The 22,817-nt window shown below is 35.8% G+C and overlaps 1 protein-coding gene across 1 annotated transcript in view; it reads left to right on the top strand.

Moving 5' to 3' along the window:
* The first annotated feature begins 16,191 nt into the window (after positions 1-16,191).
* LOC128988471 (uncharacterized) overlaps positions 16,192-22,817 on the top strand; it is a 114,829-nt gene continuing 108,203 nt past the window's right edge. The window contains exon 1 of the mRNA XM_054409785.1: positions 16,192-16,276. The gene's annotated coding sequence lies outside the window, so the exon portion shown is untranslated. The remainder of the gene's footprint in view (positions 16,277-22,817) is intronic.

The raw sequence follows: 22,817 nt of genomic DNA, 5'->3' as shown, positions 1-22,817 counted from the left end.
TTTGTTACTGAGGTTAGGTAGTCGATTGAGATCATTTAAACCACCACAAACATTTCAACAGTTGATGTGAGCCAAATTTGCTTCCTACAAATTTTCGGAACTATTTAATAGGTGGAATTAACTCACACTCTTCATTGGAAGTAGTGACACTAAAGCGCTTTGGCTCAGGAGTACGGAGAAGGTAGGTGTAATTATTGGAGATTTTAATGAGGAATAACGGATCATTAGTCTTGTGATTGCTGAGCAGAGTCTCAAACTATGGAGCAAACACAATCTGTTGCTATCTAACAGATATTTTCAGAAGATAGTCTGCAAAAAAATTGAGGCTAAGTTTTCATGACAGCTCTTTCGCTTTAATTGGACCATTGACTATTGTATACTGAAGTGGACATCCCATCTATATGGAACAGCTGTTGCCAAGTTTTTATTAAATAAACGGTATGCCAATACTCATATTAAATAAATTTTATGGAAGGAAATTCTAGAGTATCATAGACAATAGAGTATAACAAAGTGGCGCATCTAAACAAGGCCCCACTAGAAAAACAAGGCCATGCTGCAGGATTCATGACGTCACACTAGTGGATGGATTTCATTGATAAATTCATTGCCATCACCATTCCCGTATGTTTTAGGTAAATAAACAAGCTGGCTGTTTGTAAGATTTTAATGGTAAGATTTTAGTACAACTATTAGTTGTACTAAAACTATCCACCACTGTGACGTGTTGCGCTGCCCAGGCTGCAGCATGGCCTGTTTTTTCTAGTGGGGCCTTGATCTAAAACAGTCACAAGAGGGGGGGGACTAGGGGGTTTGGGGTAACCCTCCGAAAAAATTGTGTAAACTAAGTCTCCAAAATGGCAGTTTTATACCATTTCTTTGTCCAAAGTTAGTGTGACAAATTTTACGCAATGTGTATGCACTACTGTATGCGACCGCCCCCCCCCTCCAAATCAGCCACTGGTTAAACATATTCTAGTTAGAAAACAAAAAATTATTTCTCTTACATTTATTTTTATAAAAAAAATAAGTACTAAACAAAGACGACATAAAATTTAAAGCTACAAACAATAGTTGAAGGATTTTGGCTAAAACTTGAAAAATATCAAACTCGATTGTTTCCTAGGTACATCACAGATTTAATGTTTTACAATCAGCAGAAGTTATCTGATCATTTTAACTGAATGCGCTCCTTGCATAATACTCTCTGTATTAATCAATTGATCAAATATTCAAATACAAAGTAGTTGGTATATAACTTTATATCACGAGATATATTTTTAGTAGAGTATTCGTTCAGTTTGGTGGTCTTGAAGGAAGGGAATGATCTGAATCAAGAGACCAGACACCTTGGCCTGTGGGAGGGTGTGGTGTGACCCCTCATCTGAGCATAGGTCAGTCTGACTGATGACCTAGAACTGTTCAAAACCCTAATGGTTGGGTCTAAGTGAAACAGGATTTATTGTTTTGTTTTCAACCACATGAGTCTCAGCCTAGCCACGGAGGATACCACTTCATAGTTCAAAGGTAAAACGCCAGGCAATTAATCTGAAGATTCGATTGAAACCGAAAAATCTAGATAAAAACTATCTTAGTGAAACGGGAGTTTGATTTATCTATGGTGGAAACACTCTAAAATCTTACAGAACATATTGCTGCAGCAACATTTGAGTGAGAACAACAAAAGTTGATTTACCATTTCTACTATCTCCTCATACTTTAGCAAAAGCATCGGGGTCCTATATTCCGTTCACAAAATTTAGGTAGTTTTAAGGGGAAGAAATTTATCCACTCCTTTTAATCATACCTTTAAAACAATAACTCAACAGCTGAGGTTTGTCAAAAATGAATCAGCTGCACCATAAGCAAAAAAAGTAGTGGGGAACCTACCCATTTCCCTCAAACCAAGTTTGGTGATCGGACTATACTTGTGATGCGGCTCTAAAGTAGTTATTTTTTATCTAAAGGGACTAGGGAGGGAGTAAAAATCTGCTGTTGTAAACGTCGCTTCGATTGATCTTAAGATGGTACAGTAATAGAGAATGGGTGTATACGTAGTGGATAGTATACAGGAGGCAACAACCTGCGTGTGAGCGTGTCCCTACCGAGTGGTGAGTGGTGCCTACACCCGGGAGGTTTTTAGGCCGAGGTAGTGGCTGACCTTCACTCGCATTCTCACAAACAAGTTCGACACGCCAGACTCTCCTCAGTACCAGACTCGGAGTGGAGCTGGATCTGTCAAATGTCACGGAATGAGAACAGGGACGGCTGATTGCTGCTACTCCCACCGAGTCATCTTCAATCTTCAGACAAGGGACAGTTTTTGTTTCTGCTACCTAATCTAGAGTGTTGCCACATTTGGGAGATAAATGCCACTTGGGCGGAGCCACTGCATGATTTGGTGGTATAAGTTAACAACTTTTTATTTGATGTGTGAATTGCTAAATACATTTTTTTATTACGAAACATACTCCCTTAGTAGATTTCTCATCCTTACGGTACAGCTGAAGCTGAAGCCAATATTATTGTTAGTACTGTGGTGTGCTGCAGATAACGTGTTTTGTTTACAATTTGTTTCTTGTTATTTTGGTAATTTAAAACCTCGTTTAGCCAAATAATACGATCATATCATAAACAATGACTCACATCCTAGTTATATAACCAAAAAGTAAAGTACAAATCTTGAAATCAACCCTAAAATAATGTAAACACAATTTTGTCGGACCCTGAAAAATTTATCCCCAGTTTGAGTGTTTTCAGTTTTTGTTTCCTTGGGAACTGACTGAAAAAGGAACCGGTTTATGAGCCCCATAAAATATCATATCAGTTATGGGATTAGATTCAGGTTTTTATCCAGCAATATGTCTCAGAAACTTGAATTGAAACGTTTACAAATGTGCAGCATTCAGATAGATTTACTAATGTCAGATTTTAGCGAATTTCCCATATAGGGAATAAGCTATTACCGTAGTACTCATGGTAAGACCTGGACGCGGGACCGATTTTTTTTTTCATTTTGAGGTCCCTAGAGGCCAAAAACACCATCCGTTCAAATTCATATATATATATATATATATCTGTGTGTGTGTGTCCGTTAGCACGATAACTCGAGCAAAAATGATCCGATTTTGATGAAATTTGGTACAAACGTGTAAACCTACGTTTATTCGAACGAGTTCGCGATCCAGCATGATCAGACCATGGGAACGGGGGTTTACGGGGGGTTTTATGGGGTAAAAATAGGTTTTTCCCATTTTTGACCCAAAAAACATAAAATTTAGCAATTTCTTTCCAAACCATTTTGTAGAGCTTAAAAAAACAAATAATTTAGTATATTGAAGCGTTATTATGCACCTAATGGTTACGGAGAAAATTCCAAAAAATTGTAAATTTAAAATTCCCATGTTATTCTTATGGAGAATAAGTAAATTGTTGTAGTTTGCTTGTTTATGAACATATTTTGATCAAATTTGGAAAATGTTTTTATTTCTTACTAACTATTAACGTTTTAAAAAAAACACAGTTTTACCCTCCCTGATGCAGCAAACCTAAGTACTAGTTAAACTAATTCTATTTAAATAGAGAATAAATGTTATATTTTTAAGTAGACATTTCAGTGTAAATCCAATCAGTCAAATGGAAATTCGCTTAGTCTGCAGGTTTGCTGCGGCGGGGGTATTAATTTATTTCAACAGCTTTGATTTCTTTTGCAAAATATAGATAAACCTAGATTGTCCGAACATTATCTGATTTGGCAATAACAGCAATGACATCACAGGCTATCTTTTATAGTTTTATAAATTTATACCTAACCATCTGCAATGTAAGGTATGAGTATGCAGGTCTACGTTACGTTTAAATATTAGTAGGCTACACTATGATTCAGTTCATCGTGATAAACTATATTTTTTGTACATTCACTTAATACTTCCAAAATTTTAACTAGCGAAGTGACGCCAGGAAGGAGTGTGATAACTCTTATAACCATTTACACTCACAACTTCCCCATGAGACCCACCACAACCTCACCTAACCGGAGTCTATAGTCCCACTAGAGTGGAAACGAAAGTAAAATGATCGGATATTTATTTCACACTTTTGATCGGAAATACAATGAGATGAAGGCACAAAAACTGAGACTCGCTATCAGCGAGAGCATCAGTCCGTAACTCCGGCGGGCGTCACGTACGTTCTGTCGCGCGTCACGAGCCGTAACACTCACTCGTGGGTCCTCCTTATCGCTGTCGTGGCAGTGCCTACTAGTAGCGACCAAGAGAAATGAACTTTGGGACATCTGAGAATGAATAGTAGAGAAAAATGAGGAGAAAAATGAAGAGGAGGAGGAGTAGAAAAATTAAAAAAAATAAAAAAAAATACTATGGTTTACATCAGTAACATGGAGAGAAAGTGGAATTGTAAAAGAATGTAGAAAAAAGGACGGAGAATCACATAGCACTATACATAAAACATACTCCATTAGTAGATTTCCCACCATTATGGATCAACTGGAGACAATTGTATTGTTAGTTCCGTCCGGTGCACTGTAAGGGTCGTGTTTTGTTTACAATTTGTTTCTGGTTATTTCAGTAATTTAAAACCTCATTTTACCAAATAAAAGATCTAATCATAAACAATAAATTGTCCCCTAGTTATAACACCAAAGAGTAACGTATAAATCTTGAAATCAACCCTAATATAATGCAAACAAAATTTTGTCGACACTAACGATCAGTGTCATCGGACATGAACTAGACACGAAAAACGAGTTTCGACATTTACAATGGGATGGGAAGTCTACTTGTGTTGGATAGTCTATGCGATAGCACATACGAATACCCCCGCCGCAGCATACCTGCCGACTAAGCGAATTTCCATTTGTCTGAACTGATTTTCAATTTAAATCTACAGTATTTAAATAACATTAGGTTTAACAAGTACCTAGGTTTGCTGCTACAAGAAAACTAATTAAGCGAGTTTTTTAGTAAAATATTAATAGCTTAGTATAAAAGAAATAAATTGGCCAAGTTTAATCCAAATTTATCAATAAACAAGCAAACTACATCATTTTACAATATTCTCCATAAGAATAACATGGGAATTTTAAATTTACAATTTTTGGAATTTTCTCCGTTACCAATAACCGTACAAAAACACTTTGATATACTAAATTATTTGCTTTTTTAAGCTCTTTAACAAGGTCTAGAGAGAAATTGAGAAATTTTGTGTTTTGAGGGTCAAAAATGAGAAAAACCATTTTTTACCCCATAAAAGTCCCCGTAAAACACTGTTCCCATGGTCCGATCATGCTGGTTCTCGAACTCATTCAAGTTTATACCGCCTTACACCTTCAAACCAAATTTCATCAAAATCGGACAAAAATTACTCAAGTTATCACGTTCACGGACGTATATATATATAAATCAATATATATATACATATATAACAATTTGAACGAATAGTGTTTTTGGCCTCTGGGGACATCAAAATGAAAAAGTAAATCGGTCCCGGGCCTAGGTCTTACCGTGCCACCTACGGTAATAGCTACTTCCCTATAGGGAAATTCGCTAAAAGACACATACATGAGGTCCCGGGTATTTTTACAATGAGTAAAATACAGATGGTTCTAGAAATTGTAGGGTGAAACTTTGTGGTAATACCTGTTTATGTAAATCCATAAATTGCACTCAGCTAGTCCACAGTTAATGGTGTGGGGATTACCGTAAGAAGGCATTAACCCAATTTCCAATGTTTATCGGATACTGGGAAGATATAATATTACATCACGAATTTAGGATACTTCACTGTAGTCCTATGCTTTTCAAGGAATGCTCCTGGCTTTTGACGTTTAAGGTTGTTCGGTGTAGAGCATATTAAAAGGGATGGGGCATATTTACACAAAAATCTGTCATTTATTTGTGAATCTTACAGTATTGTCATCATCAGCTAGGTGGTATGAAATAACAGAATTCAATTTTTGCGTTTAAATATTTTGAATCCCATATTATTTTAAACTTACGGGTCTGTGGCAACCATAATATCTAGTAAAATATGTATACAATACAATTCTAGGACGACTTTGATTGAGTCTGTTAGACCCAAAGCACAAGTTAAACTGTTTTCTCTCCTAATGATATTTGTAGGAGCACCCAGTGACATCAGTTAAACTACCCGAAATTTCTAATGGAAAGTGGTTTTATGATTTGTTTTGAACAATGGATAGGAATTTTTCAAGTGAGCAACAAATTGAAATGTATTAAACAAGCCATAGTAATCAAGATAAATAGTTTATCATAAGCAATAGTCTATTTTAATGCTCATTGTTGGCCTTTGGAATCCTATTCAAAACGGCGAAAAATATTTGATGATACAGTCTTGTCGTGGCGTCAGAGACTTGATGCATTCGATACAGTTTGTATGCAATTCGTTAAAAGAATTCTCTTGCAGTTCAGCCTTACACACACACACACACAGATGATAACTACACCCAAACTATAAAACTTTCACTTCACTTCAAATATCTATGCCCTTCAATCAAATTTTAATGGATAAGTTTTTTATACACAAAGATTTAATCCAGGTATTACATTTTTTCCCAAAAATAACTCACGTTATTAGGAGGATTATGATATAATCACGGAAGAAAATAAGCGTAAAGATCACCCACAGGTAAAGAATTCTAAGCGACAAAAAAAACACTCTTCTCTATCCGAAGACTGATTGCAGGTGGAAGTTTCCAGGCTTTTGTTCGAACAAAAAACAGGTGAAGGCCAATGGTGGGTTGGGGTGGCTTTTTGTGGCCCGTCTGGGGTTGAATCACCCTCGCAGAGAAACAGGTGATCAGTAATCGGATTGTGATACAGCAATATACACATTCATACATATATAATCAATGGTACAGCCCCTGGCTCGGACTGGGGGATTGTGCAACAATAGTAGTGCAATAAATAACAGTCAGCTGTGTATATCAGCTGACGAAACTTCAGAGGCGGGCCCCATACCGCGGACTGAGATAACATTTGTTTTGACCATTAAATATCTGATTTGGAACATAACATAATAACTTATGCTGACCTAAAAAGCCATTGGTGATGTATGAGTTGTAGTAATTATAACTTATTAGTGTTCAGTTTCTTAACGAAAGTGGCAGGCTCTAAAATGGTTCATGCCTATTATAGGTAAATTGTCGATTTAAATAAAAATAATGTTTTATTATAAAAAATGGCAGTAAGGATTTATTTGTAAAACTAGATAATAGTTCATTGATTAGAATTATTTGTTGGTTAACCCCAGTTGCTGTTCCAAGGGCACCCTCGCAATAGGTTAGCCCCCATTGGACCTGAAAATATAAATTTACATTTCGTCACAAAACGTAACGGATGTTTTTGGACACAGTTCTAGGCTTTAAAATGGATTTAAAATCTGTTTTGTTAGCAATTTATGGGGGAGGCAATCCAGACCCCCTAGCGTAGAAAATCCCCATTAGCCCCCTTGGCAAGATACCAGGACCGCCACTGATCAACCCCACAGATTGATTATGTTTCACACAGTTAGTTTCTTCATGCCTTCGTGGTATGGACATTTGCAATGTGTACTAATTCATCTTGAAAACCACACTTATACATAAACAAAACTAAGCTTTTCATTGTATGAGCCAAGTATCGATAGTGAAAACTGAGCAAAACACAAAACTCTATAGGTGTGTGTGGAGTCCTAAAACTTGCTCCGCTCTTCAAGTGTAACGGAATTCCAGATTCTTTCAAATTGGCTTTGGCGCTGGGCCATGGAAGCAGAACAGGTAGACTGATTGCCAACTGGTACCTGTACCTGTACTTGTACTGCTAGTTGGTCCTTTATCTTACAACTTGGCTAGCGGAAGTTGGCTAACAACAGTTGGTCATTGAAAATATCGTCTGTAGTACTTCGTGGTCTGAGGAAATTGACTAAGTGATTCCTAATTGACTTAGTGTTCAGAATTATGCTAAATATGCTTGTATCAATGGTTTAAAAATGTATTTATATTTTTAAATATTTTGTGCAAATACTTCGACCCACGACTCATCTGTTTCAAAACATTATATACGGCGTTTTAAACGACAAAACATGCTTTGACACTTTATATCAAAACAAGACAGTTCAATTTCAAACACGAATATTCACTTATGTTTAAGCAATCATCAATGGATTTTACTAAAGAGATATTAAAACTTTTTGGTACATGTGAAATGGCACAAAACTAGTTTTAATCCACAAGAAATACAAGACAAATTTTACAGACCAAAATCCTCGGACGTTCTATTGTCAAATAAATTGATATTATAGGATTATCGTGTTTGAATGCAGTATACCAATAATCAAAGATAATACATTATTATTGCATTGAAACTAGGCTTAAACTTAGAATATTATGATAGATATATAAAAAAAATACAATCTATGCATTTAAAAATGTGTTTAGTATGTATGTGTTAAGGTGTTATGTACCTGTGAATCTTTTACCTTTTTAAAGGAAAACGGTTCAATACCTGATTTTTTCGATCTAACATAAACCTGTTACCATAAATCGTAACTAATTTTAATTTTTACCTATTTAACTTTGCATTTTTTACTACATTGAGCTATTTGGAGCAAAGCTAATCATTATATCAGAGTGTACAATACTAACTCGTACCAAACCTAAACCTAAACCTCCTTTAGTCGACATCAAACAAATATTAATATCTTTATGTATGAATGCATACATCTTATTTCAAGTTTATTTATTTAATTTGAACAAAACAAAGGACGAAGACCTGTTACTTTAGCTAATTAGACCGATATGTATGCATGGTATGCAGATACAGTACTGTTAACTCGGCCGATATAGCAGTGGGATCATTGGCATGGATGTCTGTGTTATTGGTGGGGTCAGTGGCCGGGACTGCGCTCAGGCATGCCTAGCTGGGCGGGCCAAACGGGCCTTCAACTTCAACTTTGGCACAGGTAGTGTGAAGTTATCTTGATTTTCAAAGGCACGTCGAGCTGGATGGGCCATGCAATCCTTCAAATTCGACTAAATATTAGTCCAGCTTAGTCACTTTAATTTGAATCATGATGTTCAAAGGCATAGTGGGCCAAACGGGCCTTAAACTTTGGCAAAGTAGTGTAAAGAAATCTTGATGTTCAAAGGTACAGAAAAACTGAATGGGGCAAACAAGGCTTCGAATTAGACTCAACTTTAGCCCTGTGCAGTCACTGTGTAAAATTATCACGTTTTTCAAAGGCATAGCGGGTCAAACGGGTCTTCAACTTCGGCACAGGTAGTGTAAAGTTAACTTGATGTTCAAAATCAAAGGTCATGGGGCACGAACTGCCTTTAACGTCAACTCAACTTTGATCTCGAGCAGTTTAAAGTTTTAAACCTACAGTCACCTACAGGCACCTACAGTCACCGTGTAAAGCTATTTCTACGTTAAAATGCATAACAGGCTTGGCGGGGCAAACGGGACTTCAACTTAAACTCGACTTTTGCACGAGTGTGCAAGGTTAAATTGATGTTCATGCCATGTTGGGTGGGCAACCAAAATTGACCGCACTGAGATAGAAGTTACTTCCATGTTGCCTTTGCCTTGGTTATTACCATTGACTTTCTACTGTGTTTTTGATCTACTGTGTAGATATAAAGTCAATGTTATTACTTTCAATAAATGATGTGTTGATGCGCTGGTGTGTTCATATGGGAGTGCTTATGAAATCCCTGCCAATCTGGCATTGTTTCCTTCAATATTACTGTAACAATTTATTCTATTAGTCTATGCTGTAACACAGTTGCCATAGAATTACCGGAAAAGTCACCAGAATACGTTGGGTATGAAGATTTTCTAAAGCGTAGACAATTGAAGTGATAGGTGCAATGTTTTTTATTACTCTTTGTTAAATTGTTAATTTAATTGATCAGCTGATATTTGAAATAAGCGTAGGAAGTTGAAGTGATCGGCGTAATAGTCCAGGAGCAAACTGCACATATCCAGCTTCCGTGGGATTTTTTGTGAAGGGAATGTGTGACTATCTGGAATCTCTTTATTATATGTCACATAATGGTGTAGTACCGGGTGTTTACCCTCAAATTGCGGGGTTTGGTTTTTATGACGTCTTAAATCCAAGATGGCCGCCATGTGTGACATCTATTCATTAAATTGATAATAACTCTTTCCAGAGTAAAATAATCGAATTTTAATTTATACCATTGAATTCAGCTCAAAAAATCAAACAATTTGGTGTTTTGAATCATTGCTCTATGACCATTGGTTACCGAGATATTGAAGGCGGAAAACACAGAACATTGTCCCCAAGCAAGACCCTACTACCCCCATGTTATCCTTATGGGGAAAAAATAAAATTGTATATCTAGCTTATTATTCAGCATATCTTAATAATAATTGGTATATGGCTTCATTTAGTAGAGATCTATTTGATTATGGCCTAAAATCCCCCATTTTTACATTTCCGTGGCAGCAAACCTGCATACTCACTTCCCATGGTATTCTTATGGTCAATATTTTTGCATGCTTGTCCATGAACATACTTTGAGAAATGATGATGTGTGGCTCCATTTTAATTATTTATTCAAGCATTTGCAATTCGTTGAGTATACAGGTCTGCTGCTACGGGGGTATTGTAGCAATAAAAAAATCTCACAAATGATAGGTATAAAATAAAATAAAATATACTATATTTATGGGTCCTATGTAATTTCTTGTGATTTTGTATTAAGAAATTGTATGATTGGTGGTGATATATAGGTAATGACATATAGAATCGTGTACTACCGGGTGTTTTGTCTGAAAGTGTGCCGTCTTGGATCCACCATATTGGATATTAATACAAATTTTTAAATATAATGCTGGTGTTGTGACTCATTATTATAAACTAGATGTTTACGCTAATTTCAATTCCGAAAACCGTTTGTAAATATCGTTTTTCTTTTTGAAGATATATTAAAATGAAAGATCCTCCCCATACATTTCTTGCGGACGTTTCGTACTTTGATTATTTTTCAGATTATTTTTCTCATATAATATATGAGAACTGGATATTATCCAGTTCTTAGTAATTCGTTCTAGTCTTAAAGTATTCAGTGATGTAAGAGCTTTTATTTAAGCTATCGATCATTAAAATCGGACGAGTTAGAGTTGAGCTATGAACCACAACACAATATTAAATTTAACTTTTTCCAAATCAGTTTTTATTAAAAGATTTATATCTCGGGTTGTTAATACGTCAAAGGGTTAATTCTAGTCTCAAATTACTCAGTAAATGTTTAGTTTAAAATTTTATTAATAAGTAAGTTAATGAAATCTGACTAATTGAAAATTAATCATGGACCTTTATTTAACATTAATAATTATTTTTATTTTGAAATTTGTCTTTGGTTAAAGCAATTAAAGACATACAGGGCTGGTCATCAGGGTTACAACATTTGTTTGGTGTAAGTACAAAGTAAATTATGTGTGATGAGGCATATAAGACATATAAGGCATATAAGAGGTTCCACGTCTAAAAATTGTAACACTGATGACCTTACAAAACGTCCGTAAGAAATGTATGAAGGAGAGTTTTTATTTGAATATCTCTTCCAAACGAAAAAAGATATTTAAAAACATATTTCAGCATTGAAATCAGCGTGAAAATCTAGTTCATAATGATGTGTCACAACACTAGCATTGCATAAAAAAAGTTATTAATATCCAATATGGCGGATCCAAGATGGCGGCCGAAAACACCAGCTTGGTCACACTTTTAGTCATGTCATTACCTATCTATTGCCAAAAATCATACAATTGCTTCATTCAAAATCCTACAAAATTACATATGCCTCACAACTATAGTCTAATTTATTTTATTTTCTAATACCTGTAATTTGTTTATACCCCCGTAGCAGCAGACCTATATACTCAACGAATTGCAAATGCTTCAATAAATAATTAAAATGGGGCCACACATTAACATTTCTCAACACGTGTGTTCATAAACAAGCATGCAAAAAATTTTCCATAAGAATAACATGGGAAGTGAGTATGCAGGTTTGCTGCCACGGAAATATAAAAATGGGGGATTTTAGGCCATAATCAAGTAGATCTCTACTAAATGAAGCCACAAACCAATTATTATTAAGATATGCTGAGTAATAAGCTAGATATACAATTTAATTTTTTCCCCATAAGGATAACATGGGGGTAGTGGGGTCTTGCTTGGGGGCAATGTTCTGTGTTTTCCGCCTTCAATATCTCGGTAACTAATGGTCATAGAGCAATGATTCAAAACACAAAATTGTTTGATTTTTTGAGCTGAATTCAATGATATAAATTAAAATTCGATTATTTTACTCTGGAAAGAGTTATTATCAATTTAATGAATAGATGTCACACATGGCGGCCATCTTGGATTTAAGACGTCATAAAAACCAAACCCCGCAATTTGAGGGTAAACACCCGGTACTACACCATTATGTGACATATAATAAAGAGATTCCACATAGTCACACATTCCCTTCACAAAAAATCCCACGGAATACAGTTTGCCCCCCGACTATAATGTTTTTTATTACTCTTTGTTAAATAGTTAATTTAATTGATCAGCGGACATTAGAAATAACTTTGTTAATTATTTTTGTTCTTTGTTATTGTTTTGATTCGCAACCAAATACAATGTTTGTTCAATGCTCTTGAATTTTAATATTTAATTATTGATTTTACTTTGTGGCGCTGCGGACATGCCACGAAGAAGACAATGTGACAATGTTGAAGCTATATACAGAAAGTAGTTGCAATGCTGTGGAGAGATTTAATTTCAACCACTTTATTAACCCAGACGAGGGCGAATGGGAGTACATACTACTAACAAAGATTTGAAACTGAGCCGTCTTCGCACAACCATAGGTAATTTTGGTTTGATTTTTGTATTTTTATGTTAATGGGTAGTAACAAGATTATTTATTTTGCTTTATCGTGTACAGACTAGAGCAACGTTGAAGCGTACTTTCGCCATTGATAGTTTACACTGATTTAAAAGACTTGTTCTTCGGGGCCAGCCTACACAGTTACATACAAAATATCACTATCTATATAAATATATCTATATTATATTCATAATAATACACTGACTCACAAGAAGGGGTACTGTTTTTTTTTTTCAAAGTATTTTTAAGGGTATTTCGGAAATCGGGACAAACTAAAACCAGAAACTGACTATTCAACCCGGAGTAAACTTATTTCAACAGCAAACAAATGCAATTCGCCACACGGCACACCGGAGTTCTACATAATTATTGTATTAACATTCCTCTCCCTTACGCTGGAGGCTCGAGTCTCTATCTAGCGGAGCAATCCGTTGATTATTATATAATTATTGTTACTTTGTGGTTAACGCGCCCCCTAATTATATTACAACAATGGCTCCCTGGCTGAGATGTGAGAGAATAGATCCTGTGTAAGATAATTTAAATTTTAGTCAAGGTGTGTGTGAGGTGTTCAAAAAGTATTTGCCATGTTCATTGTATACATTCTGTACTGTGCACTATATGCATGATGTTTTAAGTAATTGTCTTTAAAAATCCTATCCTTGGAAGGTTTTTTTAATAGCGGTAACTAGTTTTACTACAGAAAATCTTCTAAGAACATTTCAAATTTAACATCCTGTTCAAGCTGTCTACTGTAATAATGAATGTACCGTAATAACTACTCGATATGTCGTCATTTTATATACTCATCCTTATTTATTTTAGACGTGTATCCATAACTACTTAAATTGTATTTATGTAACTTTCCATTGGAGACTGAACCGAGCTGTATTTTGGAATAATATTAAAATATTCAATTTGTCGATTCCACCAAAATATCTATCTACACATTACATTACGATTAATATTATGTACATGATTTAACTGTGACATGGCCTAATGGAGGGAGATCCCTGATAGATAGATATTTCGTTTCACTTAAAAGACATCTTTATGTAAAAATCTACATAAGATGGTATAAGAACACCGGATCACGACGTTATCACAACTAACACAATTTGGTGATTGGCAGGACCTGAACTCGGACCCCCTTGAATTGAATTGACTCATTCATTTCAAATCAACGATTATATCGACTTTTACAATAGTTAACTGTAAAATATGACTCCTCCATGTGTAAATAACAAACCTGCCTCATACATCGTTTAGGGTAATTAAACTAATGTGGGGATGTAATTAACATACAGTCAGTTATTTAGTTTGTCACAATCTTAATACGAGCAAATGAGGATACAGTAAATTTAGTAGGCCTAATATCTGTTGAAAAATCAAACAAGGAAGGCTATCAAAAGTCAATACGGTAGTTTCATCCATTCAGTTCAACAAATATCACTCGTTCACACTAAAACACCTTACAGCCTATTTTTATCTTAGAAAAGTCAATAAGTAATACAGTAGAACCTCGATAAGAAGACCCTCGATAACAAGTCACCCTTAGACAATAGACAATAGACAATAGACAATTCTTTGATAACAAGGGTCATTTTCAAATCCCCTTGAAATTGTTTTACCCCTAATCACATGTTATTGCAAACCTCGATAAGAAGTCAACCTTGATAACAAGTTTTTTTATGACCCCTGTGAGAGTCTTGTTATCAAGGTTCTACTGTACGATGATCGCTACGTATCCACCGATTGTACCAACTCACTACTAGGGAAGGTGGGATATCCATAATGGGATTTTACCCATAATTATCCTTACAAATGTAGGAGGAAGACTCTAAAAGCAATTTAAAAGCCTCCGCGGTTATCCTAGGACCGTAAAGTAGGTCCGGAATGTTTCCACCCGACAGGTCACCATTCTAAATTCCACAAGAGGGTGTCAAGTTAGGCCACCCCTACCTGCCTAGTGTTTATGTCCCTCCCCGACTGTGGCTACCTTTGTCAAACATCCTTTGTTTAGTTTATTGCCAATTTTTCAAATGACGAATGGACTGGAAATATGAACGAAAAACTTGTTTGTGAATAAGGAATTTTCACACGCCGTTGATGTGGGGTTGGGCACTTTCTATTGAGGAAAAGAAATTCGAGAATCGTAAAAATGTTTCTGGTTCAAATGTACATTTATCAAATCAATCTCTAAACCAAGAGTGTACGGAAATATGCTAGTCCATTCCTTTTGGTAAATAGAGAATTTTCAAATGTTATTGATGAGTGATTGTAATGAGCATACCTCCATTGGTGAAAATAGATTCGAGTTGTGATGTACAATGAACCTTTGTGAGTAAACACGAATTTGTCCAAAGTAACATTTGTAATGTTACGGCTTGGGAGTGTATTTAAGATTTAACTCCGTGTGTTTATTTCAAAATTTGTTTATTTTGCAATGAAGCAGATGATTCCACCCGACGGCTGGTTACCACGTAATTATGGTCCTACAAAAAAGAACCTCGTGGCATTGTTAAATTGTTTATCGAGTTGAAATTAACTGTAAAATATTCACAAAGATCCAAACTATGCCCTGGATGAACTGAAATTTCGTAAAAGTTTCTTCAAGTATTTGCAAAGTCATTTTTAAAATCCGTAAATTAGTCTTTTCACATGTGATTTTAGCTTCCAAATAATAGTTAAACATTAACTTATCCCCATCCATTGTCAACTCTGATATGTTAAGAGCACAAAAACCACACAATCATCGGAAACAAATTAGTTTCAGAGTGTCGAGAGCTTGTACCGTAGAAGCATGTTTAGAACCATTAGCATGTTTAGCCGCCATCTTGAATTGATTGGGTAAAACCCTCTTAAGAGATTACTATTAGAAACATAATATAAATAAAAGTAGGCCTACATTAACTACAAGTAGGTAGGCCTACTTAAATGGATCGAACCTACCCGATTAGTTCGCTACCATACAGATTAATTCTGGTTAGGAATCAACTTGTAGGCGACATGTATCCCGTTTTAACGAGGGTATAAAATACCTAAATATATAAATTTCAAACATTCCGATATCTAAACTGGTCATCCTTGGGGGCGGTGAGTCAGTGGTTAACGGAACCCTTGGTTGGGCGCGTCTGGGAGGTCGAACCTCCGACGAGAGCCGAACCTGGCCGAAAGTGGACGAAGGTAGACGATCCAGGTAGCGACGTTTCGGGCCGGCTGCGTCCGCCTTGCTCAGTGCTCAGTTTCAAGTTGTAGTTCTCTATCGCGAGTGATTGTGGTGAAGGGTCAAGGTGTTTCATGAGTGCGAAGGGATCTTGGAGGAATCGTATTTAATACAAGGTATGTCCTTCATATTTGTTTTATTTTAATCGTAATATAAGCATACATTCGACGAAAATACTTTTACACTCTCACCATTATCTTATATTCCCAATGAGTGGTCAACGAAAGCACGGGCCGGGAATAGATGGTGACTGTAGATTTGTTGTTTACCAAAACGCTATTTTTAAACACCTAGTAGGGTGGAAATCGAGGAAAACACCATGTAAACTTTAACTATTGTTCACGAAAATATTTCCCAAATTAGATCTTCTTTGATTTAACTTTTAAAAATATTCAACATTACTTTCACCTACATATACATCGCTTTATATTACAGTATACAGATAAAGTTTGGAACCAGAATCAACTTTTTCTCTTACAACTACTATCAAGACAAATACTTAACAATCCAGAAGATGAAGTCTGTTGCTTGAAATACATAACCTACTGAATTTTTTTAATTAGTTCTTTACATAAGCCTACTCAGCTATCACAATATGTTAATACGTCTGCAGTACTATCAGCACCAATCCGGATTATAAGTGTGTTTGTGTGTGAGTGTAAGTGTTTGTCAGTGTGAGTGTGCAGGTATTGCCAGCGCCTCAGGGTTATTGTTCTCCCGACCGTTCAAGTCTCCTCTCACGAGGATTGTATTCTTGTCTTATAATCACTCGTGGATGTCTTCTCATTTTGTTTTCAAACGTTTTGGTTTCACGTTGCAAATGGTTGCTTGATTTTGTCGTATTAAGGTGTTTTGTGATTTATTTGTCAAGGGGTTTCGCTGTTTTTCAGCTACAAACATGCTTTTCGGTGATCGCTGTAGTTGTTAGTTAGTTAGTTACCATCTCGTGTGTGTTGTGGTTAGCGACCTATGTCTAACAACCTTCAAGTAGCTCAGTATCGCTTCGACCCACTTAAGAGTTGCTCATTTGGGAATTAAACATTGAAACGTATTGTTCACCAAACGTGGTCTAATTTATGAGGGAATTAGACAAGTTTTTATGAATATCAATGTCATAATAGGCCTATATAATTAAAATATTTTGATCTGAAAGTATACGTAAGTTGTTCAATTAATCGATAGAAGTCTTGGTATCGATCAAATAAATCTGACTTGTTATTGACAAGTCTTTTTCTTGATACTTAATCCCTATTGGACATGAAATTCAGTTCTATCTCTAAATATTGAAACGATACCTGGCATGTCCAGTCCATAAACCTTTGAGACCTTCAGACCTTTCAAAATTTTATGATTCTTATAAGATTTTTTTGTAAACGTTGTTTTCTTACGATGTAGCATAATTAATTACACAACCACAAAAAATCATAAATATTAATTTATTATTCCTCTATTATTTACCTTGTCGATCACGGATGATAAATCTTAGTTTTGGTTTATGTATCATGTGGTAGGCCTAAAGTGTATAAAATCTTAAATATGACTATTTCAACGTGGTGACCCTTGTTCTTTTTACAAAATAATTTATTTTGAACAACTAATCACAGCATTCTGAAGGATTAAACTTGGTATGAAATATTGAATGTCATTGGGCGAAAACTTTAGAAAACCTCTCTGGTGAGGTCTGGGTGGGCGATGATCTCAGAGGTTGTTATAGTCCTTAGTTTTATCATTGACATTGGATACCGAAGTTTAATAGTCAAAGGTGTTATGAACCATATTTAACCTTAACTTTTACACATCAAGAAAGGAATTTTGTCGCTGTATTCTCTTTTGCAAATACCTAACGTAGGATGCCACTAAGGACGCTGAAACGACATATGCATTGTTGGTTGATCTAGTCGAGTCTAATGGACCTCTAGTACCTGCAGAACTGCAGCAGATATGTGACGCCAGAGTGTGAGAGTGTCATCTGCAGAAACTGACGTGTGTGACAAATCTTGAGAGGCTTGGCAAATCGAGGTTTTCATTTGGCAACGCGATTGACCGGCAGAGAGCAATGACCAGGAACACACATTGATATGTCCTGGGAGCCAACTATCAGGAGGTTCATTGGCTAAACTCAAGTCCCTACTCCACGTATCTCACTTTTAATTGTAAACCGTATACCACATAGCTTTGGCCATCACGTTTGAAACAAATTTGAATTTCTTCTCACATAATCAGGTCGACTTTCATACATCTAAAACACAAAATCGTGGTATCGGAACCAGATTTTAGAAGTGAACGTTCGTTTGGAATAAACCTGTGACGGGAAGAATATTTGTAGTTTTGACAAACATTAATGTTTACTGCAACTATTATCATTATTCAGAGCTATGCTCGTGGTGAACACAGCTGAACACATTATGTCAATGGCAGATCTTCATGTTGGCTTTGCTAAATTCAAATTTCAAAAGTCATTTGCCTTTGAAATCCATACACCAGATATTAGATATCAGATCTATGCAATGCCGGCACACGTATTTTATTTAATAGGCCTATCCACTTAGCTACCACATCAAAGTACCATCATACCTCATCTCAGTCATTACCTCATCTAGTAAAATCCACAAACATACTAATTTTTACCACGTTCTCTGACTTAAATTTCAGTCATACAGTTTTCATGAACTATTCAATTCAAAGTTTAAGAATGAGCCAGAGCCGAAACAATAGATGACTCACGACTTTACACACAACGGACGATGGGTGTGAAGACGACTTCTCAGCCGCTAGCTCACATTGATTACAGTCCATGTCATCTGACTGTTGTAAGCCTATTGTCCGGAGGTTATGTAACCCAGGCTCACATCACTGACAGACGCCGAAGACAGAGACTAGCCCCAGCGGTGGGTGGCGGACGAGACAGACATACAGAAATACGCGTGAGGAATGGGTCATTGTTTGCTTAAAACGTCGACTACTCGAACTTTATGTGGAGTTACGAAAAAGAATCACTTATTTTAGTGTTTTCAAAGATCATAATCTGATGTATCTTTCGAGAATTTGAGAATATTTTGGATGAGGCATACGAGCGAGAGCGAATGAATTTTAGTCAGCAATAGGTGCAATATGGATGTTTTTTATTGTTGATGAGTTATTCATTCAATTCTCCTTTCAATTTGTTTTTCAAAAAGGATAAAAGTAGTATACTTATAAATGTATTTATCTGGTACAAACTTGAGACATGTTACTACTTCTTAAATTGATGAATCGTAAAAGTAAAACGATAATATTTAGTTACAGCGTAGGATAAATGGTATTTCAATGGTAAACCACAGAGAATAATGTATAAATAATAAGAGAAGAAGCATTAAGGGAATTTATTTTGAATTAAAAACTGGTTTTGATTGGTCACTAGCAAGCTCTTGTTGTTCTCGTTTTAGTTGTGCAATTTTCACAGAATTAATTGACGTATTCATAAATTATTATGTATAAGGTTTCTACCACATTCTACGACCTGTTTCCAAACGGCTGTTTACATTGTTCTAAAGCGTTTATAATGAATGTAGAAAACCTTTGTTGTGTTCCAAAGATCATAATCTTACCCAGGTGGGCCCAACAAAGGTTGCCTTCTCAGAAGCCCAATCCGGGGTTCCGGCTCTTGAACACTCAAAATTTAAGGCAAGCCTCCTCATTGAAAGGTGCGCCTAGTTCAAGGTTACTGATCATAACTCGATGTTCGGTAATTTCAGACAGTATTTGAACTGATGTTTGGTAAACAAAACCAGCCTGAGAGGAGGGTTCACCCTATCCTTTGCAGTCCTGATTCCTTAGGCCATTCGAGTACTTCTTTTTAAAGTTGTATTAAACCACGCCAAGTTTGCACAAACTCATATGCATACAGTATATGCACACAGCTTACCATATAAACCACGGATATAAAAACGCACCACTCTAAACAAATCACTCATTCTCGAATGTTCTATATAGCAACAACCAAAGCCATTTCTTCTGGATAAGATGATAACTGAAATTGTTCTGTCTCAATTTCGAGCAGAACTCAGTAGATCAGCCAGGAGATGACAAGGCATTCTGTAACCCACAATAAATCCTTACTGGTCACGCGCGATCGAGTAAACGAAAGGAAAATATCGATTGAGTTATAAGAAATAGTGTTGGTAGAAAACCAATTAGTGGCCAATGGCAGTGAGGTTTCCTGTTTTCGGAATCCTGTTAAAATAGCTTTTACTTTTGAAAAGTTTTGTGATTTATCTAAATGATAAAGGTAACACTTTTCTGAACATATACTATAGAAGTTTTTTTTTAATCCTCGAAGTATCACTTAACTGGGTCCTTCTTACTACACGATTCTTCCATCAGAGCGTGTAAGTGAAACGGCTACAGAGCAAATTGTACTACTGAGGTCGAGTGTTTATATTTAAATGGCGAAAGGTCACAGTGATGTGTTTTTACCGTGTTACCTTCACACACTTGCCTAGATTCAAACATCATCCACTTTTTATAAGAATAAACACAGCTTGAAATTTTGTAGAGGACATTTACATGACTTGTTATTTGAAAAGAATTTAAGGAATCTCAGGCTAGGTACAATTAAGGATAGGCTGTTAACATTTAACGAATACTAACGGCTAAAATAAATTATTCCACTAAAGGTAAATGGGTTCTTTTGAACTATACTGACCACACCGATAAATCGATTGAAAATAAGATTTTCATTTGTTTAATTAACAAAATCTTACTAACCTTACGTAAAACATAGTCCGCCCTAACGGTTAGGTCACAGACGTCTGTGGTTAGGTCATTATTAGGTGTGGTCGGTATAGCACCAAAGTACCGTTTCATTTAATCCGTAATGCAAAATATATATTTTTAGTGTATATAACTTGGGATGAAACCCCAACAATTAGTTCAATTTTACAGCCTAGTTTCAACAGCTAGAGTTTACCCAGGCTGATTATGACGAAAATTATCTGTTTTTTTTCTTTTATTATACATAGGAAAATTGGCCGTTTCGATTTTCATGAAAATGACAGTGTAGTGAGTGCCAGAGTGCCAGCAAGGCTAAATGGCACGGAGGGCAGAGCCGTTAGTCGGAGAAAGTTGAGAAATATTTATTGAGGTTCCGGAAGTAGGACGATGTACAGGTGTGTCTCAACTAGACACCACTCGGTGTGAAGTGGCAGCCTGGTACTTATTGTGTCCAGCAATGTTGGGGTCAAGTGGTGTGCAGATATTAAATGTAGAAACTGTAAATGAATCGTACGAGGTACTGTTAGTTGTCTTATTTGATGAACGTATTAGAATGAGTGTGGGGAAAATATGTTGTTGGATAAAGAGGTTCGGATTAATCTCAATCATTGAGCTTAAACAGATACAAAACATTCAATGTACTTTTAAACTAAATAAAAGTTTAAAACTGTTTCATCAAACAAATCACTTTCCCATAAGAATCCGTATACTTGACACAGTCTTGCTAGGAGCAATTGCATCCGCATGAAAGTTAAGTTACATTTATTTATGGGCAAACACCGCCAAAAAAAATGCATTTTACTTTTTATTTGGTAGAATATTTAAAAACACTCTTACACGATGATCTCAAAATAAATTAAACGTCTATTGTGCAGAATTTTTACTGCATTTAATTTATCATGATGGAACTATTCACACATTTCGAATAATTGTGAGTTTGGATCGTAATGTATCGATTATATCATCATTTGTAAATGTCTACTCCTCCTTCTAGTGAAAGTCCGCTTATTGAATTAATATGTTAGCAAAATCAATATATATCGCAAAAATATCAATAGCATGATTAATAGCATATTTAATAACCATTGAACTGTGGATAGCAGTTTCGACTTCGATATATCGAATATACCGTGCTTGTCATGACCCTCATACAGTAGTTGCAAGACCTCTGTTTAAATATTGTTATCATACATATCGCTAAGATATCGATGATTGTTTGAACTTCGATGTATCGATTATCTTAACCCTCGCACGACCACTCATTCCCACATGCACCCTTAATAAGTATTTTTATCGATCATATCGCACCGATATCACTAGTGGTTTTGACCGCGATGTATCGATTATATCGACCTTGGCGTGATCACTCCCCCTCACATCTCTCCTTGATTCGTAGTTGACACGTTTTACATTCACTGAAAATGCGGTTGAGAAATATCGAATTAGGTTATGTCGAAACGTTGAGTGACAGAATATCAGGAGTGCGAATGTAGGCCGAAGTCATCTATATACATGTAGCTGTGCAATCCACTGTAACATCAAACCTCGAGTGTAATTTATTTTACATTTGTACATTGCTGTTGTTCAATAACTTAAACGCCAATGTACTTTTATCTTGGTAAGTCAAATAAAGTCCCAGCGGCAAAATAATACCAGTTTAGTAGAAAGAGAGAAACGGTGTATCGATAAAAAAAATAAAAATACCAACTGGTTTTTCCTTCTTTTTGTCAGTTTATCTTTATGAGAATTTAATCTATTCAGTAAAATATCACATCTCAACCAATTCATCTAATATTGTGGCCGTAAACGCCGAAAAGACATCACATTTCGTGAAAAATACGTAATGTTATTTAAATAACAGATAGCAATATATCTTGAAAATGAAGTAGTATCTAGAGTGTTTTT

The sequence above is a fragment of the Macrosteles quadrilineatus genome, unplaced genomic scaffold, assembly GCF_028750875.1.
Source record: "Macrosteles quadrilineatus isolate MER2022 unplaced genomic scaffold, UCM_ALF_1.0 Scaffold_3__2_contigs__length_128488019, whole genome shotgun sequence".
Taxonomy (NCBI): Eukaryota; Metazoa; Arthropoda; class Insecta; order Hemiptera; family Cicadellidae; genus Macrosteles; species Macrosteles quadrilineatus.
Note: the sequence above shows the minus strand (reverse complement) of the source record. Positions and strands in the feature narration are given on the sequence as shown.